The 26,809-nt window shown below is 37.8% G+C and overlaps 1 long non-coding RNA gene, 2 other non-coding genes and 1 pseudogene across 3 annotated transcripts; all 4 read left to right on the top strand.

Annotated features, from left to right (window-relative positions):
• The first annotated feature begins 21,707 nt into the window (after positions 1 to 21,707).
• LOC142177490 (uncharacterized) lies at positions 21,708 to 24,076 on the top strand. Its single transcript, XR_012705960.1, has 2 exons — positions 21,708 to 22,232; positions 23,621 to 24,076. It is a non-coding gene; the product is annotated as an uncharacterized LOC142177490 (long non-coding RNA).
• Positions 21,847 to 22,006, top strand: LOC142177912 (U1 spliceosomal RNA). The gene has a single exon (XR_012706441.1). It is a non-coding gene; the product is annotated as a U1 spliceosomal RNA (small nuclear RNA).
• LOC142177699 (U5 spliceosomal RNA) lies at positions 23,787 to 23,896 on the top strand (annotated as a pseudogene).
• A 392-nt stretch (positions 24,077 to 24,468) lies between the features above and the next one.
• On the top strand, positions 24,469 to 24,629 carry LOC142177830 (U1 spliceosomal RNA). The gene has a single exon (XR_012706377.1). It is a non-coding gene; the product is annotated as a U1 spliceosomal RNA (small nuclear RNA).
• Positions 24,630 to 26,809: the final 2,180 nt, after the last annotated feature.

The following is a 26,809-nucleotide window of genomic DNA, read 5'->3' as shown; positions in this document are numbered from 1 at the left end:
TCCCACCAACTGAATGTAGCCCCAGAGAACTGAAAGGTAGAGAATGAGACCCCACTGATCTCCAGAATACCTGATGTACGGAGTATCCTCTGACACCTGTCCAAGAAACCCTGTATGGAGGCTGGAGTCTCCCAAACCTCTCCAATCTACGCTGCTCATCCTCAGGCATAACAGAAACCACATAGTCCTGAGCAGTTGCAATCGGCTGGGCTGGTGGTGCCCCCGGTGTATGGTATCCCTGTACCACCTGCACTGGTGTGCGGGCGGCGGGAGTCTGAGCGCCTCCCCCGGCCTGAGAAGTGGCTGCTGCGGCCGAAATAGAGACCGCCTGAGCAAGACTGGTACACGCGGTCAGAATCTGAGCTAAGGCCTCCTGAATGCGAGGAATCACAGTAGGCACAAGTGGTGCCTGAGCTAGTGCATCCACTACTGGAATCTGGTCCTGATCTGGGGCAACTGGTGGATCTGCAGGTACTGCCCCAGCTGCTGTGCGGGCTGCACCTCTGCCCCTACCGCGACCTCGGCCTCTCGTGGCCCTGGCTAGTGGTACTGGTGGCTGTCTTTCCTGCCCCGTAGTACAAGTCCTCACCATCTGTGAGAGAATGAAACAACAGATGTTTAGTTACTAGAATCAACAAATTCGCACGACAAGAATTCAAGAATGTGGGGTTTCCTAAGGGTTCTGTAGCCTCTCGAAGATAAGTACAGACGTCTTCGTACCAATCCTCAAGACTCTACTAAACCTGCTCATGACTCATGAGACCTATGTAACCTAGGCTCTCACACCAACTTGTCACGACCCAAATACCTAACCAGTCGTGATGGCGCCTATCGTGGAACTAGGCAAGCCGACATTCTCAATATGCTTTCAATATATAACAGAAGTGAGCTAAAGCAATTAAAATAACTGAAGGTTTACATAATAACGGGGTAAAAACCCAAAACACAAGTGCAGAATGATAGCCCGACATCGGGGTGTCACTAAGTCATGAGCATCTAACAAACCATCTAGAAACAGAGTCTACTACAATCTGTGCCAAATGCCAATATAAGAGAGAAAAGATAATAAGAAAGGAGAAACAAGGACTGCCGACACTGGTAGCTACCTCGTAAGTCTCCGATAATCAGCTCGCGCACGAACTCAACGACCGCCAGAACCGTACACACCTGGATCTGCACATGAAGTGCAGGGTGTAGCATGAATACAACCAACTCAGCAAGTAACAAAATTAAATAAGGAACTGAGAAGCAGTGACGAGCTATAAAAATACAGATCATTTAAAAAGTTTTCAGTAAAGAGTAAACATGCTTTCAAATCCGGTGGTATAAGTGAAATCAGTTCGAGCTCAAGTAAAACAGATATGAATCTTCCAAAAATTTCACAACAACAACAGATAACAACTAAGTGCAATAATAAATAAAAGCAAGTACATCCTCACAAGGCAGCAGTCACTCAACAGCTCATACTCTCGGCTCTCAGCCCTCAATACACACTCTCAATAGGCACCTGCGCTCACTAGGGGGTACAGACTCCGGAGGGGCTCCTTCAGTCCAAGCGTTGCGGCGTGCAGCCCGATCCAATATTGTTACGGCGTGCAACCCGATCCAATAATGTTGCGGCGTGCAACCCGATCCAATATTGTTGTGGCGTGTAACCCGATCCAATAATTATATATATATATATATAGCCCGAAGGCTTATTGCGGCGCGCAACCCGATCCATATACCTCACAGCTTGCAGCTCGTCACTCAGGCCCTATCTCAGTCACTAACCTCTCCAGTCCCTCGGGCTCACAGAATATCATAATAACTAGCCCAAACCGAGAATACAACAAGTATCAACAAGAAATGAGAGGGAACGGAGATATAACACACAAGTAAGACTGTGACTGAGTACAAGACAGCAATTAGCAGTCAATTCAACAAGTATACGACTGCTGCGGGTCCCAACAGTGATATCATATGGCCTAAGCATGGTTTCTAACATGAAAGGCAGTCAATTGCTCAAAGACAAGGAAAAACAAGTAATAACAATGGTTATTCGACTTTACAGTCTCACAGGACGGACCAAGTCACAATCCCTCACGGTGCACGCTCACACGCCCGTCACCTAGCATGTGCATCACCTCCAAATATTCACATCATACCAATTCTTGGGGTTTCATACCCTCAAAACCAGATTTAAGGTTGTTACTTACCTCAACCACACAGAAATCCTACTCTGAAATGCCTTTGCCTCTCGAATCGGCCTCCAAATGCCCTGAATCTAGCCACAAACAGTACGAGATAATCAATATTAGCTAAAAGGATCAATTCCACAAGAAAAATACTAAAATATAGTCCAAAATTCGAAATCGGCTCAACCCGGCCCCCCGGGCCCACGTCTCGAATCCCGACGAAAGTCATTAAACCCGAAAGTCCATTCACTCATGAGTCTAACCATACCAAATTTATCAAAATCCGACCTCAATTGCCCCTCCAAAACCCCAAAATTCACTCTCCAATTCCCAAGCCCTAATCTCCCAAATCTCACCTCAAACACTCACCAACTAAGTGTAAAGATCAGTGGGAAAACACCATTATTGAAGATAAATAGGCACAAGGATGAAAATGGTGAAAAATCTCGAAGTCTTCTATTTATAGGTTCTTCCCAGACTTCTCGCACCTGCGGCTCCATTTCCGTATCTGCGGAGCCGCATCTGCGGGCAAAGCCCCGCTTCTACGGAAAATCACTAAAACACTGCCTCTGCTCCTGCTATCAAGTGACCGCATCTGCGCTCTTCGCGGGTGCGGGAACTACATCGCCCCTGCGGTCCAAACTCGCACCTGCGCCCCTAAATCCGCTTCTGCAACCATCACAGGTGCAGGAATTCCATCGCACTTGCGCCCTCTGCCCAGATCCTCCTTAGCCGCATCTACGGCTCTTCCTTCACTTTTACGGGCTAGCACCTGTGGTTCCCATTCCGCAGGTGCGGTTACACCAGTAGCTGCAACTTCAGCTGCAATTCCTCAACTCCCATCAAGCTGTTAACCACCCGCAATCAGCCCGAGGCCTCCGGGACCTCAACCAATTATACCAACAAGTCCTATAACCCGATATGAACTTAGTCGAACCTTCGAATCCCTCAAAACAACATCAAAACGTCAAATTATGCCCGGATTCAAGCCTAAAGAACTTCTAAACTTCCAAATTCCACAACAATGCCGAAACCTACCAAAACATGTCCGGTTGACCTCAAATTTTACACACAAGTCAAAAATGACACCAGAACCTATTCCAACTTCCGGAAATCCAATCCGACCTGGATATCAAAATTTCCACTGCCGGCCAAAATCGCCAAAATTCCAACTTTTGCCAATCCAAGCCTATTTCTACTACGGACCTCCAAATCACATTCCGGACGCGCTCCTAAGTCCGAAATCAACTAACGGAGCTAACAAAACCATAAAAATTCAAATCCGATGTCGTTTTCCCATAAGTCGACATCCGGTCGACTTTTTCCAACTTAAGCTTCCAATTAAGAGAATAAGTGTCTCAATTCGCTCCAAAACCACTCCGGACCCGAACCAACCAACCCAGTAAGACATAATACAGCTGTAAAGCACAAAAGAATTAGAAATGGGGGAAACGGGGCTATAACTCTCGAAACAATTGGCCGGGTCGTTACAGGAATGAATTCAAAGAGGTATGCTTCAAGCCGAATCAATGTCGCACGATAAATAAAGAAAGACGAGAAGTTTATCCTAAAATGCCCTGTAGCCTCTCAAAGATAAGTATGGACGTCATCATACCGATCCACATGATGAGCTTCTAAGATTAGAATTTACAAAACTGGTGTGAAATAGAAAAATACATCTTCTGTTTGAAATATACATGAATAAATTTTAAAATTCTAAAGCTACCCAGAACACGAGGCAGATGTGACTGGATCGCAGGTACATCTTCAATGCTAGCTCCTGCCATGTACAGCAACATCAACGTCCAAAATCTGCACGCAAGGTGCAGAAGTATAGTATGAGTACAACCGACCTCATGTACTCAATAAGTAACAAACCTAACCTTAGGTTGAAAGTAGTGACGAGCTTGTACCAAGGTCAGAGTCCACACCAATATCCAATAACATCTCATAACAATATAATTTTAAGCAGCACTAAATAATAACTCAACAATAAAATGCTTAGCTCGTATACAATTCCGGAAAATAAACATTTTCTTTTCAAGTATAAAAGAAAAACTCAAATCCTTTGCCGAAAATCAATGAAAATATGAGTAAGTCTGAAATCTGTGATTTTTCTCAAAAAAAAAAAAACTTTAATGACAGATAAGAAATTCCATTATCAAATGGCATGAGGAAAAATATTTCTTTATGCCTACATATCAAGTATGCATGTCTAATGCAATGCAGCACAATGATCAACTTATGTACTCCCACTCTCAGAGTACTCATTCTCACTGTCTCACATTTCTACTCATCACGCTCAGTATTCTGAACACTTAGTCACTCGGCATTGTACAAGGCAGATCCAACCCAAATATAAATATATAATAACTAACATTCAGTCACTCAATACTGTATAGGGCCAATACAGCCCAGGGAAGATCTATCTCTCAATATAAATAATTAGGCAAGATTCATGCCCAGGGAAAATCCATCCCAAAAATATAAATGATTCGGGCAAGATCCATGCCCAGGGAAGATCCATACAAAAAATATAAATGATTCAGGCAAGATCCATGCCCAGGGAAGATCCATCCCTCAATATAAAATCAACCGCGCTCACTGTGTGGGGTGCATACTCCGGAGGGGCTCCTTCAGCCCAAGCGCTATAATAAGCCAGATCCAGGCATAAATAAATAAAAATATGTTGTGGCGTGCAACCCGATCCCATAAATATCACTCACAATCCGGCCCTCGGGCTCACTTAGTCAATAATCTCTCCAGTTTTTTGGGCTCACAATATCATGAAAATCGGCCCGACATGATGATATGATTTATCAATGAATGGCAACAGAGACTGAAATATGATATGCAAATGATAGATGTGATTGAGTACAAAATTATAAATTTAAACAAGTAATTCAAGAGCAATAAGACCTCTGTGGGTCCCAAAAAAAGGTACGTAGCCTAAACATGATCTTTAACATGAGTCTCGGCTCAATTCCTCTAACATGTGGAGGATATGTGGATAATGACATGATTATTTGATTATGTAACTCCACGGAATCAATTAAGTCAAAATTTCTATGGTGCACGCCCACACGCCCGCCACCTAGCATGTGTGTCACCTCCAAACAAATCATATAACAAGTATTTTCGGGGTTTATACCCTCAGCTCCAAGTTTAGAAATGTTACTTACCTTGAACAAGCCGAATCCAATGCCGAGCAAGATAAACAATACTTCGAAAATTCTATTTTGCGCGTATCAACCCCAAACGCCTTCTTATCTCCTCAATTTAAGCCAAACGATCTATATCTATTAAAACAACGTGCAAATTAATCACAATTTACTCCAATGCTTACAATTTAACAATTTACAAAAAATTTCAACTCCGCTCGAAAAGTCGACAGTGGATCCCACGTCTTAGAATTCGACGAAACTCCCAAAATCTGGCAACCCATTCAATTACGAGTCCAACCATACTAATTTTACTCAAATCCGACTCTAAATCGATTTTCCAAACTTGAAAATTTATTTTATGGAATTATAGATAATTCCTCTTATTTCCCTTGAAAAATCAATAATTTAACGCCGAAAATGAAGATTAATTCAAGAACACTTATCCCAAGTTGTGTGATGAAATTCCTCTCCATGGTCGCCCAAACCTAGCTCCAAAATCCGAAAAATGGGTAAAATGTTGAACCTTCGAATATAAGGTATTCTGCCCAGCGTTTCCGCATTTGCGGACAGTAGGTCGCATCTGTGACCATCGCTCTGCGGAAAAAGTTGCGCTTCTGCGCACACCCCTGAAGGCCCGCCCTTTCGCTTTTGCGATCAAAAGCACCGCATCTACGGCCGCGCTTCTGCACAGATGGCTCCGCATCTGCGGCTCTTGCTCAGCACTGCCCAGTCCGCTTCTGCGATGGACTGCTCGCTTCCGTGAAGTCACTTCTACGACCAAGCTTCCGCAGAAGCAGTTGCATCAACAAATCCCAAATTCCAGCAGCTTCAACAAGGTTCCAATCAATCCGAACCCCGTCCGAAACTCACCCGAGCCACTCGGTACCTCATCTGAATATACCAATAAGTCTGTAACATAACACAGACTTACTCGAGGTCTCAAATTACATCGAACAACGTCGAAATTACAAATTGCACCTCGAATCGAACTTATAAATTTTCCAAATTTCTAAATTCTATATCTTGTGCCGAAACGTGTCAAATCAATCCGGAATGACTTCAAATTTTGTACACGAGTCATAAATGACATAATGGAGTTGTTTCAAATTTCCGGAATCGGATTCCGACCCCGATATCAATAAAGTCAATTTTCCGGTCAAACTTCCAAACTTTATATAGTATCACCTATAAACCTTTTTCCTATTTGATTGAGGTGATGATTTACTTGGGGTGCAAGTTTAATTCCAAAATTAAACTATACCATAATATTTTATTGCAAAATATCAAATTCCCTTCCAAAGGGATTAACGACGTGACCAACGTCCTTAAGGACTTTGACGTGAAGATGCTGTCCAATTCCAAATTGGACTTCAAGAAATTATTTATTATTAAAATTACCAATCCCACTCTTATGGGATGAAATAACCGACGTTGACTTTCACGTCAATCCAATTCTTAATTGGATTGATCAAATTAATGAATTGGATTGATCAAATTAATCTTTATGAATCTTATATATATATATATATATATATATATCACATATATATATATATATATTTCAACCAAGAGATATAATTTAATTTTCTATTCCAAATAGAAAAGTTCAATTTGTTCACAATATTAATTATATTCTCTATGCTAGCAAAGAATATAATAATATTTCATTTGGACTAATAACTTTATTTATTTGACTAATTAAATTCTTTAATTCAATTGTCAAATAATAAGTTAACTAATCCTTAACAAAGATCAGAACACTCGTTCGTGTGCGACCCCATAGGTTCAATACCAAACCGGTAGTAAATTAATCATATCAATTTACTAATCAAGGGTGGCGTCTAGCAACACTCCTTAACGGCCAGATAGAATGAAGTATACAATTTACTCTCACGAACCAGTAGAAGAATAAAGTAATATTTCCTTGTCTTTATAGCTCTGAGTCACCCTAGAATATGGTTCAACTGTCAAATCCTAATAGGCGACCAACTATGTGTGCATGTCAAATATAATCGACTATTGAATGACCTAAGAAACTCTTTTCTTCTTTTCATTCAATTGCCCTGGCCAAGGTCTTATTTGGTCATTTATAATTTATGACAACATGTAGCTTAAATTCATTACCAAGAGTTGACAGATTCCATCTTGATCAAACACTAATTCTACAAGTATTTAATTATACCCAATATCCTTTCAACTATCGCCCTAGGGCCATAGGTGTCAAGTATCAAAGCACAATAAATAACTTGTCAATTACTATGACGATCTCAGGTCAAAGGATCTTACATCACATTCTTCAAGAGAATATCCTATTGAGTCGGTTCAATGATCATATCTCTATATGCATCATCTATCTATGTAATTTAGTTAATGAGATCAACTAATCTTTATCACATAAAGACGATCACATAAATATTGATCTAACCGGATTACTAATGTCCAAATTAATAATCCTATGATCAAGGACAAAATTTAGATTAAATGGTAAGAGACTTTACTCTCATTGTTATGATCTCCATCACGATGACAAGTCTCAAAATTTAATCAAGGACCTTATTAAATTTATCAAGTAATTAATAAACTTTGATAAAAGAATATCAAATGCCATATATATTTTATATCAAATAACGTTTACAAAAATATGTTTCAATCATCAAATATGAAATTGGATCTAGGACATATCTACTATATCCCTAACAATCTCCCACTTGCACTAGAGCCAATCGCTCTTGTACTTTATTCCCAATTTTCACTTGTGCTTTGCAAACTCCTTTGCGCCAAGAGCTTTAGTGAATGGGTCTGCAACATTTTTCTTTCTATCGACCTTTTGAATCTCAACGTCTCCACGTTCAATGATCTCTCTTATCAAGTGATACCTTCGCAAAATGTGTTTGCATTTTTGGTGTGATCTTGGTTCTTTTGCTTCAGCAATGGCTCCAGTGTTGTCACACAACAATGGAACTGCACCTTCTATTGAAGGAACCACACCAAGTTCAGTTAAGAACTTTTTCATCCATACAACTTCCTTAGCAGCTTCACTAGCTGTTATATATTCTGCTGCAGTCACTGAATCAACTACTGTAGCTTGTTTGGAACTTTTCCAACTCACTGCACCATCATTTAAGGTGAATATATAACCAGAAATAGATTTGCTATCGTCACTATCTGAAGAGAAACTTGCATCATTAATACCTTCAAGTTTCAACTCAGAATCTCCATAAATGAGGAATTGGTCTTTAGTCCTTCTTAAGTACTTAAGAATGGTCTTCACCACATTCCAATGTTCCTCACCGGGATTTGCCTGATATCGGCTAGTCACTCCTAGTGCCTAAGCCATATCAGGATGTGTACATGTCATGGTATACATGATAGCTCCGACTGCACTAGTGTATGGGATCCTACTCATGCGTTCTCTCTCTTCAGGTGTTTTAGGACAATCCTCCCTACTGAGAGTAATTCCAGTGCCTATCGGTAGATAGCCTCTTTTGGAATTATCCATGTTATACCTCTTTAAGGTGGTATCAATGTACAAAGATTGGGAAAGCCCAAGCAGCTTCCTTGATCTATCTCTATAGATCTTTATTCCCAATATATAAGTTGCTTCTCCCAAGTCTTTCATGGAGAATTGTTCAGATAGCCAAATCTTGGTACTTTGCAATGTTGGTACATCATTCCCTATGAGCAATATATCATCAACATACAATATTAAAAATATAATTGTGCTCCCACTAACCTTTTTATACACACAAGCCTCTTCTTCGCATCTAACAAAATTGAACTTTTCAATTGTCTTGTTAAAATGAATATTCCAACTTCGAGAAGCTTGCTTTAGTCTATAAATGGATCTCTGTAGCTTGCAAATTTTATTATGATCAGACGGAGATGTGAAACCTTTAGGTTGTGTCATGTACACATCATCTTCTAGCTCACCTTTAAGGAAAGTTGTTTTCACATTCATTTGCCATATTTCATAATCATTGTATGCTACTATATCAAGCAAAATCTGAATTGATTTGAGCATTGCCACGGGAGAGAAAGTCTCATCATAGTCGACTCCTTCTTTCTGACGATATCAATTCGCAACGAGACGGGCTTTGTAGGTCTCCACCTTTCTGTCTACTCCAATCCTTTTCTTAAAACCCCGTTTACAATCTATAGGTTTTATATACTTTGAAGGTTCAACTACTCGATTTTCCTTCATGGATTCCATTTCGGATTTCATGACCTTTCTCCATCTCTCATAGTCAAAACTTTGTATAGACTCTTCATAGGTCTTAGGTTCATCATCATTATGATCAACCTCATTTGATACATCATATTTTACCATTAGATTTAATCTAGTTAGTACATGACAATCTCGTGTAGACCTTCTAAAAGGTGCTTGTACAACTTGTTCACCTTGTGCTGGATTTGGTTGTTGTTCAATTTGATTTGGAACTGGTTCATTAACCTATTCTTGAACTACATTTAGTTCTTGAACTTCAACCGCTGAAGATGGAAACTTCCTTGACAACTTCAAAACATCCAATAAAAGTTCTTCAACTTGTGTCTCATGATCTTGATTTTGTGTTGATTAATTAGTTTCTTGAACTTTATCAAGTTCTATTTCTTCAATATAATTACCTTCTAAAAGAAAAAAATTCCCTTCCCAAAAAGGTTGCTCCTCTAGCCATAAACACCTTATGGTCAGAAGGGTGATAGAAATAATATCCCATTGGCTCTTTGGGATACCCAATGAACCTACACTTATCAAATCTTGAGTGACTACAATCTCTTAACATAAGTTGGACAATCCCAAATTTTAATATGTTTAAGGTTAGGCTTACGTCCTTTCTATATCTCATATGGTGTTGTAGAGTCTAACTTAGTGGGAACTTTATTAAGTAAGTATGTTGCTGCTTCCAAAGCATATCCACATAAATTTATTGGAAGATCAGTAAACCTCATCATAGATCTAACCATATCTTATAAGGTTCGATTCTTTCTTTCAGACACACCATTGTGTTGTGGTGTTCCTGGAGGTGTCCACTGTGAGAGAATCCCATTCTCTTTGAGATACCTAGTAAAATTTTCACTAAGATATTCTCCACCTCTATCAGACCTTAGTACTTTAATACTTTTACCAGTTTGTTTCTCAACTTCATTACGGAACATTTTGAACATTTCAAAAGATTCAAATTTATGTTTCATAAGATACACAAATCCATATCTTGACATATCATCAGTGAAGGTGACAAAGTAAAAATATCCACCTCTAGCTTGAATTTTCTTGGGCCCACAAACATCTGTATGAATTAGTCCCAATAATTTAGAAGCTCTTTCTCTACTTTCAGTAAATGGAGATTTGGTCATTTTTCCGTTGAGACAAGATTCACAAGTTGGATATGATTCAAAATCATACTTGTCAAGGTACCCTTCCTTGTACAACTTGTTAATTCTTTTCTCTCCAATATGACCAAGCCTACAATGCCAAAGGTATGTATGATTTGCTTGATCATCTCTTTTCTCTTTAGACTAGAAATATGCATAATCGAATTTGCATTTACATTAGGTATGACATAAATATTATGTTGGAGAAAGTCATTCACATATAAATCATTACCATAATGAATAGAGCAAATACCATTTCCTATATATACGCTTGTCCAACATAGAAGTTGAAATTATGTTTGAAATAAATTTAGGAACATAATAACAACCATCCAGCATAAGAACTTTGCTCGAAGGCATTATTAAAGAAATTGATCCTACAACTATGGCTGCAACTTTTGCACCATTTCCAACTTGTAGATTAAATTCTCCTTTCTTCAGCCTCCTACTTATCTTGAACCCTTGCAACATATTACAGATGTTATAACCACTACCAGTATCTAATACCCACATTGAAGAAATAGTATGTAACGACCCGGCCGGTCGTTTTGAGCATTTCAGCCTCGTTCCCCCATTTAATGCTCCATTTGTACTTTATAGTTGTTGTATGACTTATCGGGTTAGTTAGTTCGGGTCCGGAGAGAATTTAGAGTGAAATGAGACACTTAGTCTCTTAAATGAAAAGCTTAAGTTGGAAAAGTCAACCGGATGTTGATCTATGTGTAAATGACTTCTGATTCGAATTATGATGATTCCAGTAGCTCCGTATGCTGATTTTGGACTTAGAAGTGTGTCAGGAAAGTTATTTAGAGGTTCGTAGTGGAATTAGGCTTGAAATGGTGAAAGTTGAATTTTTGGGAAGTTTGACCGAGGGGTTGACTTTTTGATATCGGGGTTGGAATCCGATTCTGGAAATTGGGATAGGTCCGTAATGTGAAATGTGACTTGCGTGCTAAATTTGAGGTCAATCAGACGTAATTTGATAGGTTTCGGCATCGAGTGTGGAAGTTGAAGTTTTAAAGTTCATAGATTTTAAATTGGGGTATGATTCGTCATTTTGATGTTGTTTGATGTGATTTGAGGCCTCGAGTAGGTTCATGGTATGTTTTAGGACTTGTTGGTGTATTTGGTTGAGGTCCTGTGGGCCTCGGTGAGTTTCGGATGGTTAACGGATCAAATTAGGACTTAAGGAAAATGCTGGAATTGCTGCCTCTGGTGTGATCGCACCTGCGAGGGTCTTGGCCGTAGGTGCGATGCCGCATGTGCGGTGTGGTTGGCGCAGATGCGGAACTGGGGCTGGCTTGGGAGAACACAGGTGTGGAGGGTAATACGCATCTGCGAGCCCGCAGATGCGAGAAGGGCGCCGCAAATGCGAGGATTTGGAAGGCTGGCTGTGTTCGCAGGCGCGCAATTCTTCCGCAAAAGTGGATGCGCAGGTGCGAGCCCAGGCACCGCAGGTGCGGAAATGCATGGGCAGTGTTAAAAATGAAGGTTTCCGAGATTTTTCTCATTTTGGAGCTCGGTTTGGGCGACTTTGGAGAGGAAGTTTTCCACACAGCTTGGGATAAGTGTTCTTGACTCCCTTGTGATTATATTCCATGAATCTATCTTCATTTTTAGCAATTGGTTGATGAATTTAAAGACGAAATTGGGGGTGTTGGCCTAAAGTTCATAAAATGACTTTTTATGTTTTAAACATCGATTTGGAGTCAGAATTTAGTGAAATTAGTATGGTTAAACTTGTAATTGGATGAGTTGTCGGATTTTGTGAGTTTCGTCGGATTCCGAGACGTGGGTCCCACGGGCAATTTTTGGACTGTAATTTTGGATTTTGTGAAAAACTATTAGTATTTTGATATGGAATTAATCCCTATAATTGTGTGGACTGAATCAAATTTGTTGTGGCTAGATTTGAGCTGTTCAGAAGTTGATACGCGTAGAATGGGATTTCTGGAGCATTTTGATCTTGCTCGAAATTGGATTCGTCTTGTTCGAGATAAGTAACTCTTCTAATCTTGGAGCTGAGGGTATGAACCCCAAATATATGTATTATGTGAATTGTTGGGAGGTGACGCACATGCTAGGTGACGGGCGTGTGGGCGTGCACCATAGAAATTGTGACGAAATTGGTTCCGTGAAATTTTGTAGTCATAATCTTGGCATTTTCCATGTAGTTTTATGTGTTAAAAAATTGAGCTGAGAATCATATTAAAAATCATGTGAGGCTATGTGCCAGTATTATTGAGACCCACAAAGGTCATATTACTGTGAATTATTTGTTTAAAATAAAATTTCATACTTAGTCATATTCATTTCATTGCATATCATATCTTAGTCTCTGTTATTTATTGATACATCATATCATTATTTTTGGGCTATTTTCATGACATTGTGAGCCCATGAGCGAGAGACTGGAGAGATTGATGACTGAGGGAGGCCGAGAGCCTGACTGTGAAGATATTATTATGTAGATCGGGGATGCCCGCCTGCAGCAGGCCTTATAGGCTTTATATAGCACATGAGTTGTCCGTGCAGCACGTGAGTTGTCCGTGCGATTTATAGCGCTTGGGCTGAAGGACCCCCTCCGGAGTCTGTACACCCCCAGTGAGCGTGGTTGATATTATTGAGGGATGGATCTTCCCTGGATATGGATCTTGTCCGAAGTATTATATACCTGGAGATGGATCTTCTTCACGGGCTAGATTGGCCCTACTCGGTACTGAGTGACTGATAATTAGTTGATGTGTATATTCCGGAATGGATCTTTCCTGGGCCGGATTGGCCATATACAGTACCGAGTGATTGGGCATGATGAATGAATGGAATGTGTAAGAAAGTGAGATTGAGTACTCTGAGAGTGTGAGTACATGAGTTCATCTCTTAGATACATTGCATTGACATGCACACATGACATACATGCATAGAGATGTATTTTCCTCATGCTGTACGGTATCACATCATTCATGATTTCTCACACATATTGGCAGATGGGCATAGCGATACATTTGTTTACACTGGTTATCTGGAAAGAAAATGAAACATCTTATTTATTATTGAAAGGATTTTTGGAAAAATTATTGTTTTCAAACTTATTCATACTTTTGGCAACTCTGGTACACGATTTGGGTTTTCATTGATGTACTGCAAAGGAAGAACTATTTTCAGAAATCATGTTTTGTTGAGCATTTGATTGTTGAGTTATTTCTGGTATTACTTGCTTTATGTTGTTATGAATTATTGTTGGTTTTGGGAGTTGAACTCTGACCTTGGTAGAAGCTCGTCACTACTTTCAACCTAACGTTAGGTTTGTTACTTATTGAGTACATGGGGTCGGTTGTACTCATACTACACTTCTGCACCTTGCGTACAGATATTGGCTGCTGATGTTGCTATTATCGATGGAAGCTGGACTGAAGATGTACCTGTGTCCCGGCTGTAGCTGCCTCTTGTTCGTAGTAGCTTTAGATCTGTAAAACTCTGTTTATCAAACAGACTGTGTATTTATTTCATTTCCGCTTTGTAATCTCTATTCTTAGAACCTCATGATTTATACTACCAGTTCTTGAGAAATGTATAAGATTATGATATTTCATTACTTAATTGCTTTATAAATTGTTATTGGAATTGATTAGTGGTTAATTAGCTTACCTAGCGGGTCGGGTTGGGTGCCATCACGACTAGTCAGATTTTGGGTCGTGACAAGGAGTAGCTAAAGAAACCTTGAAAATATTTTTCATTAATGTCTCACATTTTTTCTTATCCTATTAGAGTTACAAGATACTCCTTGCAGTTTCTCTTCCAGTGCCTATTCTTCTTACAATGAAAACATTTAGCATCATATACTGACTTCAAGATCAAATCTCCAGAAAGCTCTTTACCAAGCTTGTACCCCAACTTCTCAAGTTCTTCGGTAAGATCAATCACAAGATTGACATGGGGTCCAACTGGGGAGTTATCAATGTCCAACTGTGTATCAACCATTTTCTTAAGATATTCAATGATTGCAGTTGGATCCATATTTTGATGTTTCCTCTGGAGTTCAGAACTCATAGAAACGAGAATGATACGTTTAATAACAAGGCATTCTTCCAAGTATTTCTGATAAACCTTGGTGCCTTCAACATTATTCTCTGGTGGGACTAGCTTTGCAGTCTTATCGATCACATCAATGAGCTTTTCATGCACAAGAACAATTCTCAAATTTCTATACCAGTCATTAAAGTTTAGTCCTACCAACTTGTTAGTCTCAAGTATTTCACGCAATGATATAACAGACATATTGAGAAATCTAAAATGCAATAATATAAGAACATATTTGTATATATCATAAAGACATGGACTTTTATCTAAATAAGATTTCCACTAATTATTTTAAACTATTTACCTTCATTATAGTCTAAGAAATTATTATTTCTGTTAGTGGAGTAAAGTAATCCTTTAACAATATATATGAGTCCCTTGGAAGTCAAGTCATTTCTCACATATATTTCAAAGATAGGTATTCTTACCAGTTGTATCTCCATACAATTTTCTTATATAGGTCTATGCCAAATAGTCCCCTGGTAGTTAGGTCGATCCTATTGGCATAGTTGAATTCAACCATCATGATAACAAAGAAATTATTAAATTTTATACTCCCCGGATAGTCCAGGCGTCTAGTATAAAATTAAATAATTCTTCCAATCCATGCATCTAGTGCAATAAATAATTTTAACATTTTCTCGAACTATAAGTTTCCTGGTTGTCAGGCCGCTCCTTATAAACAAGAAATAAATAAAATTATTTATTTTGATGGATAGCTTTACAATAAAATATCTTATATTTATTTCTTAAGAACTCAAATTTTAGTAGGAGGGAATTGCTATTAAACCAACTTTTAATAACATGATGATCAATGCTTTTATAACACTTGAATTTAGTTCAAGTTGTCTACATGCTTAGTCATAAATTAATTTACATCACATGTAATAAATAATTCAAAATTATGTAACGAACAAGCACGTGACATAAACAAACGAATCAACATTCTTCTAACATGTTTATCTTATATATCACTTAAAAATAATTCATGCCAGAATATTATTATTAATTAACATCGCATGAACTAAGAACAATTAAAATAACAATAGAATCTAATAACCTATTATAGATTACAGTCGTATATAATACAAAATTTTAAATTCAAGTTATGAACTATCTCAATAGTTTAACTTATATGTATACATATTTTATTCACAATAAAATAATATCAATCCATATGCATTCAAACAATTTGACTATTGCACAAGACACATGTATTATGGTTTGAACCATTCAAATATAATCTTAAAATATTTCATAAATAAATTTTAGACACGAGAAACCATGCCTCCGATATCATTGAAGGATTGCATATAGATGTCCGTAACACGCAGCGGAAGAAAATAACAATCCTAGGCAGATTTTTTCGTGTTTAAAATTTATTTACATGTCAAAGATCGGATCTGAGACATACCTAGTGAATAGAGTCTCGTTTCAAAATTCTTCGATAGTGTGAAGACTCCATGTGTATCCACACCGAGACTGATCCTTGCTATCAACTATTTGATCAATGAAACCCGCGAATAAATTGAATAAAACTATGTGCTGAAATTTTTCTCAAAAATCTCAACTCAAAGGTAAAAAACAAGAAACACTTTTTCTTGTAATTGTATTTTTCTCTCTTGGCTTTGTATTGTATTTTCACTTTCACAAAGTGATTTTTCTTCTCAAGACTTCATGTGCCAAATTTTCTCTATCACCCTTTATATAGGATGACCTATAAACCCTTTTCCTATTTGATTGGGGTGATGATTTACTTGGGGTGCAAGTTTAATTCCAAAATTAAACTTTACCATAATATTTTATTGCAAAATATCAAATTCCCTTCCAAAGGGATTAACGACGTGACCAACGTCCTTAAGGACTTTGACGTGAAAATGCTGTCCAATTCCAAATTGGACTTCAAGTAATTATTTATTATTAAAATTACCAATCCCATTCTTATGGGGATAAAATAACCGACGTTGACTTTCACGTCAATCCAATTCTTAATTGGATTGATCAAATTAATCTTTATAATCTTTTATTTCAACCAAGAGATATAATTTAATTTTCTATTTTAAATTAAAAAAGTTCAATTTGTTCACAATATTAATTATATTCTCTGTGCTAGCAAAGAATATAATAATATTTCATTTGGACTAATAACTTTATTTATTTGACTAATTAAATTCTTTAATTCAATTGTCAAATAATAAGTTAACTAATCCTTAACAAAGATCAGAATACTCGTTAGTGTGCGACCCCATAGGTTCAATACTAAACCGGTAGTAAATTAATCATATCAATATACTAATCAAGGATGACGTCTAGCAACACTCCTTAACGGTCGGATAGAATGAAGTATACAAGTTACTCTCACGAACCAGTAGAAGAATAATTAATATTATCTTGTCTTTATAGCTCTGAGTCACCCTAGGATATGGTTCAACTGTCAAATCCTAATAGGCGACCAACTATGTGTGCATGTCAAATATAATCAACCATTGAATGACCTAAGAAACTCTTTTCTTCTTTTCATTCAATTGCCCTGGCCAAAGTCTTAGTTTGGTCACTTATAATTCATGACAACACAAAGCTTAAACTTATTACCAAGAGTTGACAGATTCCATCTTGATCAAACACTAATTCTACAAGTATTTAATTATACCCAATATCCTTCCAACTATCGTCCTAGGGCCATATGTGTCTAGTATCAAAGCACAATAAATAACTTGTCAATTACTATGACAATCTTAGGTCAAAGGATCTTACATCACATTCTTCAAGAGAATATCCTATTGACAGTTTATGGTAATTCTAACCATTAAGAATTATCCACTGAGTCGGTTCAATGATCATATCTCTATATGCATCATCTATATATGTAATTTAGTTAATGATATCAACTAATCTTTATCACATAAAGACGATCACATAAATATTGATCTAACCGGATTACTAATATCCAAATTAATAATCCTACGATCAAGGACAAAATTTAGATTAAATTGTAAGAGATTTTACTCTCATTATCATGATCTCCATCACGATGACAAGTCTCAAAATTTAATCAAGGACCTTATTAGATTTATCAAGTAATTAATAAACTTTGATAAAAGAATATCAAATGTCATATATATTTTATATCAAATAACGTTTACAAAAATATGTTTCAATCATCAAATATGAGATTGGATCTAAGGCATATCTACTATATCCCTAATAGCAAGGTCTCCATAACAGGTGTTGGACAACATCTACAACCCTCAGTTTCTTGAGAATCCAACCTACTGATATTCTCCCTGATGGGGATTCTATGTAATGACCCAACCGGTCATTTTGACATTTAGAACCATGTTTCCCTAAATAAAACTCTCTGTATGTGCTTTTATTAATTTATGACTTGCGGGGATAGTTGGTTCGGGATTCAGAAGTATTTGGGTTGAAATCGGAACACTTGGTTCCTTAAGTTAGCCTTAAAATGCTAAGTTTGTCTTCGATCAATATTTTGAGAAAATGACCCCGGAATCAGGATTTGACGGTTCCTATAGCTCCGTATGGTAATTTTGGATTTAGGAGCGTATTCGAAATTTTATTTGGAAGTCCGTAGTTAAATTAGGCTTGAAATGGCTAAAACAAGAATTTAAGTTAGGAAGTTTGACCGGGGTGTTGACTTTTTGATATCGGGGTCGAAATCTAGTTCCGAAATTTTTTATAGCTCCGTTATGTCATTTATGACTTGTGTGCAAAATTTGAGGTCAATCGGACTTGATTTGATAGGTTTCGACACCAAATATAGAAATTGAAAATTTTAAGTTTCATTAAGCTTGAATTGAAGTATGATTCGTGGTTTTAGCGTTATTTGATGTGATTTGAGGTTCTGACTAAGTTCGTATAATATTTTAGGACTTGTTGGTATATTTGGTTGAGGTCCCGAGGGACTCAGGTGAGTTTTGGACGGCTAACGGATCATTTTTGGCATTGGGGAGATTGCTGATAGCTGCTGGTATTTTTCTTCTGATTCCTTATATGCGATTGCGTAAGTTTGTCTGCGATCGCGTAGGGTAATTTGGGCAGAGATGACTTTGTTCTACGCGATCGCGTGAATTGGGATGCGATCGTGTAGGCTTAATTGGGCAGCTGGAAATTTGTTCTATGCGATCGCGTGGGCAAGTTCGCGATTGCGTAGGTTGGGGCGAGCTGTGCTATGCGAACGCGTGGCTAAGGCCGCGTTCGCGAAGAGGAACGGAGGGAGGAGTTGGGCCACACGCGCTTAATGCTTCGCGATCGCATGGGACTTTCCGCGATCGCGTAGAGTTAATTTTGGCAGTGTTAAAATTGTGCTTCGCGATCGCGTGAGAAAGTTCGCGATCGCGTAGAAGAAATCACTGGACAGAGAGTTTAAGTTCCGACCATTTTCCATTTTTTCCCGATTCGGAGCTCGGATTGAGGTGATTTTTGGGAGATTTCCAGAGAAAATAACCGGGTAAGTGTTCTTAACTCAATATTGGTTAAATTACCCGAATCCATAACTGTTTTTATCATTTAATTGGTGAATTAAGTTGGAAAAGTTTGAAAACCCTCTTGGATAGATTTGAGGATTTATTATCGGAATTTAGTAATTTTAGTATGGGTAGACTCGTGGTTGAGTGCGCGTTCATATTTCGTAACTTACGCCGAATTCCGAGACGTGGGCCCCACAGATAATTTTTGAGTTAATTTTGAATTTTTATTGAAAAATGTAGTATTTTCTTATGAAATTAATTCCTATAATTTTTAGTGATAGTATCGAATTATTTTGGCTAGATTCGAGCCATACAGAGTTGGATAATCGAAGGAAAGACCTACTAATGGATTAAATTGGAGCAAGTTGAGGTAAGTCTCTTGTCTAATCTTGTGATGGGGAATTTACCCCATAGATGATTAAATTAATAATTGTTGCTAAATGTGGGGGTTACGTACGCACGAGATGACGAGAGTCCGTACGTAGCTACTATCTATGCTAAAGTCCGGTTGGTTTAGGACTCAAAGCATGAATTATGTGTGTAAATTGTATCCTTTGTTTAATTAAATTATTTGAAATATATTGTGAATTGTTAGGGAAAGATAATAAAAGATGGAAATCCTATATACTTAATTTTCTGCTTAAATTAATTAATTGTTAAAAAAATTGTTCATCCTTTCGAATTAATCTTATAATAAATATACTCTCCTTCCGGAGGTACATAAGAAAATGTCCTCCTTTCTTGTGGAGCGAGCCGAACGCCTCGGCAATATAGATGCATCTATGGATCGCGCTGTACGTCCCTCGGCAGTGTACACAACACTCTAGATCGGGCCGTACGACCTCGGCAGAAATCGTGCCTAATAAAAATAATTACACGATACCTTGATATTTTAATTGCAGCTTGTGAATTTAATTAATAGATTGGGAATTGTTGCATTTGAAGGAATTTAATTATTTCTGTTGGTTAAATAAAATTATTGTTAACTCTGTGAATCATGTTGATTTAAATATTTCTATATTTATTATATTTATTATTATTATTGACCCTTAGTGAGTGTCAAAGTCGACCATCTCGTTTCTACCTCTTCGAGATTAGGCTTGATAATTACTGGGTACACGTTTTTTACGTACTCATGCTACGCTTGCTGCACTTTTTGTGCAGGACCTGAGACGGGTACTATTGTTGGACCTATCGGCGCGCACCAGTGTTATCCAGAGGCTTAGTAGCGAGCTGCTTTCTGAGCCGTTCTGCAGCAACTAGTGCCTCTTCTGAGAGTTTTATTTTGTCTATTTCATTTCAGACAGTTTTTATAATTTTTTTGTATAATCTACTAGATGCTCATACACTTGTGACACCAGATCTTGGCACACACACTAGTAGAATGTTTGGATTTAAATTCTGTTCTTGGTTATTTTAATTTACTAATTCTTCTCACATTGTCTAAATTCTTGTAAGTAAGAAGAGTTTAATTACTCGGTTAATTTTTAAAGAATTGAATATGGGTTTAAATTACTAGTTGGCTTGCCTAGCTTTAAGTGTTGGACGCCATCACGTCCTATAGGTGAAATTGGGTCGTGACATTCTACCAAAGAAGACCCTCCAACACATGAAAGATTGTTTGAAGGGAATGGATTTGTGCCATATCTTGTTCCCCGTACAATTCTAGTTTGTAACCTTTAATGAGATGTTTTATAGGCATACTAGTTGAAGAACTAAGTGGAATAAATTTGGGGCTCTTCCTAAGTTATTTTTTGAGAATGGAAATGAACATCACTTATTAAACTGAACTTTTTTCTTCTGGAAACTGGATGTCATACAATCTGAGGAAAATATGCTATCCTCTTTAGAGACCTACGGTTAAGATTGATCCTTTTTGTTATGGTAATTATGAATTAACTCCGAAAGCAAAATATTGGATTACCTAGCAAGTCATGGCGAAGGCAGAATTTCTGCTAAGAGGGTTCAAACAAGAAAAAGTTAAGAAATTAAAACAAAATGTCGCCAATGGTAATTGAACCATTGACCTCACAAAGATTTTGAACACCCTTGATCACTAAGCTACGCTTTTGGGCTATGTCAAGGGGATTCAAAATATAATATATAGATGCACAAACCGAATTTCACCTTAGATATACAATGTAATTTTCCGGCGAAGGGTTCGAGTGAACTCCCTTCCGCCCCACTAAATCCGCCCCGGCAGCAGCAAGGGTTGCAGTGTTGCACATTACTTCCCCCCTGTAAATTCAGCAACTTTGCAGTAATCATACATTTAGAATGACCTCAGGTACTAAACAACACCCTTAATCCAAAAGATGATTTGCTCATATTAGGTTTCAGGAGAAATTTTGGTATTTTACTCTTAAATCTGTTTTTTTTATGTATCAAGCATGCTATAAATGGAAAAGAAAAGAAAGCAAGGGGAAAACAAGCAGAAAGTGGATGGCTTACTTTTACTTTTCTGACCAAATAGGGGAAAATAAACGCAAAATGTCCCTCATCGGCTGACACAAAGAAAACTGAGGATCAGGAGGTGTATAAAACCATAGCAAGGAGTTACATTGAAACATACTTGCCTGGACTGGGTCAATGGGTGATCAATAAGACTCATGGCCTAGGTTGGTGATTTCCATTGCACTTTGGAGGGGTGTTCGCCTAAGGTTTGCTCAAGTGGTTGAGGCTACGTCATAATTTGTGGCAGTGGGGGCCTGCGTTCGCGCGGCCCATATCCAATTCTTCAACTAAACTTTTTTGGCTCAAGCTATTGCTTTTATTATTTTGAATGGCCCAGATTCCATCGGAAAACAAAGGGATCATTTTTTCCCACATTTGGCACTGCTTGTGAGTTAAACTGAACCAGGGACCGAAGAAGGAATGAGGATGGCCAAAACATTTCAAGCCTTAAAAGGTTTGGCTGAGGGAAAGGAAGAGGTGAATTCCATTCGAAAGAGAGGGTAACATTCATTATTTTACTCTCAATTCCAGCTTCAGCAAGATAAAAAAAATTGAAAATATAAATTATTTACTACTGTTAAAAGGACATAGTGTTGATTTTTGTAACATTTTAAAAGTAAGACTACTCTTTTCCATGAATAAGAGAGTATGACGTTATCGTATGTGACGTCTAATCTCACACAATTCTACTTAGAAATTATAGTAAATCAATCTGCTCTCTTTCGTGGTTATATAGGATCAATTTTCTTCTTTGTCTTGTCTAAATTGTGACTTTTTACAAAGGAAGTCAGACCTTATTTCCTGAATTATTAGAATGTAACTAGCTTCAATCTTAAAATAAAACCATTTTTGGAGACTTGTCACTAATAATATAACTCAGAAAGAGGTAATAATAAGTGGCCAAGTAATCAGATGGTGGAGTGCAGTGCCACTGCTTTCAAAATTTGCATATTTCAGGATAACATTGATAGATGCTTTGCCTAGTCTAGGAAATTAACCATTGGGTTCTCCTTGTGAGAATGACCAAAATTGACAAATATAAAAGCCGTTCTGTTTTATGCTTAGGCTGAGATTCCACATAGCAGAATGCCGTTCTTCAAGAATTTTGATATCAAAAGGGGACATCCTACCATTGATTGTGGCCAGGATCTTCCAACCTGGTAGAGGCAATCAGGGGGGCGGATGCAGTGTTTGAGCATCGGGTTATTCTGAACCTAGTACTTTCGATGGGGAGCATAAATTTATGTGTAAAAATTCACTAAAATTGCAACAAATAGTAGATATGAATCCATAATTTTAAAAACATAATGGTTCAATACTAAAAACCTTAAAGATTGAACCGTAAATTCTGTATCCGCCTTTGAAGGCCATTAACTTGGTCCAAATTATACTGTAGTGTTGAACCTTTATTCACTGTAAACATCATTAGCAAACCCCATCACATCATCTTTTCAAGCTTGTGGAGCAGCCTGAGATTCATCATATTTTTCCAAACCTCAAATATAAAAATGGGTAGATAAGTGAGTCCTCATCACAAGGAGCAAGTAAAATATCACCAGCTAAGTTCAAGGAGCTCAACATTGAGCAGCATCACTAAGTTACTAAAACTTGGTGTAATATGGCGGCAAGTCCTTTCTCTCAGTCATTTTCTCATATTGACCTTTTTCAAGATAGGATTGATCCAACCTGTGCAAGTTGAAGACAAAAAGGAGGAATATTTAACAAATAATTATCCTATAACATCATACACTTTAGGCAAGTCCACTACAATTGGTTACAACTTAAATAGTTATCAAATACACTTTAGGTAGATTACAAATCATGCAGAACCGCAAAAGTTGTTTTTATTTTGAAAAACTTGTAAATTCCAACCATATAGTAATTGCAGGACTGGTGAAGAAGGAGAAGAACAAGAAGAAGAAAAGCAGAGAGAAACATACTTTGAAGCCTTAAGGGAAAAAAGAGTGATGTGCGTACCACATCGAAAGGAAAGAGTAAATCCAGACTTTGTTCCAATATAAAAAGGGAACCACTGGCAAGTGAAGAACTCACGCAGCCACGCAGTGAGCACAAAGCGAACTATTCTTTCGCCTTTTACTAAAGAATACCGTGTGCGCGCTGCACTTAGTGGCATAAATTTGATGTTTTATAGGGATATATTCAAGTAGAAGAACAAAGTGGAAGGATCTGTGGCTCTTTCTATGTTGACGAACTTCACTTGTTAAACTGAAACCCTTTCTTCTAGAAACTGAATATCCTACTGAGAACAAATGTATCATCCTCTTTTAGAGTCTTTTCCATGACAAAGTATTGGTCACTGACCTATGTTTAAGATTGATCCATTTTGTTATGGTAATTATTAATTAACTCCAAAAGCATATTAATTGGATTACCGGCAGCAGGGGGTGCACATTATTTTCTCCCAGTAAGTTTAATCACACGTTTTTGTCATTCTTGCTAACTTTAGGTTCTAAACAACACCCTTAATCCAAAAGATGGTTTTTGGTATTTTACTTTTAAGAGATTCAAAAAAATCTGTTGCTATAAATGAAAACTAGTGATATTATACTGAGTTGTTGTTGCTATAAATGAAAAAGAAACGAAAGTAAGGGGAAAACAAGCAGAAAGAGATGGCTCTCTTACTTTGCTTACCAAAAAGTGGACAATAAACGCAATATGTCCCTCATCGGCTGAAACAAACAAAGCTGAGGATCATAGCAAGGAGCGGAATGAAACATACTTACCTGGACGGGGTCAATGGGCGATCAATAAGACCCATGGCCTAGGCTGGTGACTTCCATTGCACTTTGGAGGGGTGCCCGCCTAAGGTCGGCCCAAGTGGTGTAGCCTACGTCATAATTTGTGGTAGCGGGGGCCTGCGTTCGCGCGGCTCCTACCCAATTCTTCATCAAAATATCTTCTATAATTTGCATTGCTCAGCGTCACGCGATCAACGTTTTTGCATTGGGAGCGTCAGCGAAAACCAGACTTGCGTTTAAAGAATCGACCTTTCTTAGTACGGCATTTGATTTTGCCAGTTCACTGGAGAATCTAGGTATTTAGTAACAGAACATTCTTTTGCCGCATTTTATCGATCGGCTTGTGAGCATCTATTACAATAAACTAAACTGAGCCATGGAGCGAAAGGAAGAGGTGAATACCACTCGAAAGTGAGGGTAGTAATTAAGCCACCCCCACCGGTTTTGTATATAAAACAGATATCACCGAGGAAGTTCTGGTTTTATTTTATTAAGACTTTATTTTATTTTATTTTGGTTTTCCCATCCGATGTCCGGCATCCGTATTGGAGCCTTACTATATCCGGATTCGCACCGACTAGGGCCCCATTCGAGAGGAAGCGCTCCCTACCAATAATTTTTCCATACCCAGGGCTCGAAACCGAGACCTCTGGTTAAGGGAAGAGCAACCCCATTCGCTGCACCACATCATATGGTGATGAGTATTACGTTATTGGATGTGACGTCTAATTTCACACAATTCTACTTAGGAATTATAGTAAATCGATCTGCTCTCTTCCGTGGTATATAGGAGTCAATTTTCTTTTTTCTCTTATCTAAATTTTGACTTTTTACAAAAAAAAGTCAGAACTTAATTCCTAAATTATAGAATGTAACTAGCTACAATCTTAAAATAAAATCATATTTTGGAGACTTGTTATTAATAGTTTAAGTCAGAAAGAGGTAATAATAAGTGGCCAAGTATTATGTATTCAGATGGTGGAGTGCAGTTTCGTTGCTTTCAAAAATTGCATATTTCAGGATAATATCGGTTGATGCTTTGCCTAGTTCTGTTTTATAGTTAGGTTGAGATTCCACATAGTAGAATGCCGTTCTTTAAGAATTTTAATATCAATAGGGGATATCGCGTCAAATAAATGGTTTAGTTGACTGTTGAACGATGAAAACCAGCATTGATTTGAAATTCTGAACCAAGATAACTTTAGCACCCACTATTTACATCAGATAAGACACTATAACATCCATCGCGATCACATCCTACCATTTATTTACTGTACATCATTAACGTACCCAATCGCATCATCTTTTCAAGCTTGTAGAGCAACCTGAGATTCAACATATTTTTCCAAACCTCAAATATATAAATGGGGTAGACGAGTAGCAAGTGAAAGATCACCAGCTAAGTTGAAGGAGCTCAGCATTGAGCAGCATCACTAAGTTACTAAAACTTGGTGTAATATGGCGGCAAGTCCTTTCTCTCTGTCATTTTCTCATATTGACCTTTTTCAAGATAGGATTGATCCAACCTATGCAAGTTGAAGACAAAAAGGCTAACATATAATTGTCCTATAACATCATAAATTTAAGGCAAGTCCACTACAATTGGTTACACTTTAAATAGCAAAATCAGTCTATGAAATTTAGCATCTGACTAGACCATTTGTAACAAACTAATGAAGTGATGATTGTCTTGTAGCTCAGACATAAAGTTCCCCCATCATAACAAACTGAAAATGATATGACAGCAAATAGTTGATTACATGCTAACCTACGATACACATTCATTGCTGAATACATCATCCTCTGGTGGAACCTTTCTAGTTCTCATTGTCAGAGAAAAGTCTTGCATTAGCAACTAATAGAATGCAACAAGAACAGATTGTTTCTATAGGTAAATGACTTATTCTCCGCACCAATGCACCACAAATGGCCTTGTACTTCTAGGTCGCCTTTCATTCCTGCCGTTTCCCATACAAACTTGAAAAGCCCCAGAACTCTGCTTAGCTGCTTTACCCCACTCTGCAGTATATTCTGCTCATTGGATGTTAAGATCTTTCCCGTGCATAGACGGAACTTGTCCCCGCGACCAATTGCATAAAGCCCTCCACAAACTTCAACTTCAATATCCCATATGCTGCCATAAAGATAATAAAGAAGAAGTATGAACACACATCGCGACGAGTGGCCCAATGTTTTAGTTAATTTCTTGTGCACTAAACTTTCTTGGTGGCGAGTTTCCTTATATCCAATGTTTTTGTCTATCGAAACATCCCTAATCTAATAAAGTCCCTCTTTCATAACCTCAAGCTTCTTACTTC

This window comes from Nicotiana tabacum, chromosome 23, assembly GCF_000715075.1.
Source record: "Nicotiana tabacum cultivar K326 chromosome 23, ASM71507v2, whole genome shotgun sequence".
NCBI lineage: Eukaryota > Viridiplantae > Streptophyta > Magnoliopsida > Solanales > Solanaceae > Nicotiana > Nicotiana tabacum.
This window is presented reverse-complemented; position numbering and strand designations above follow the sequence as displayed.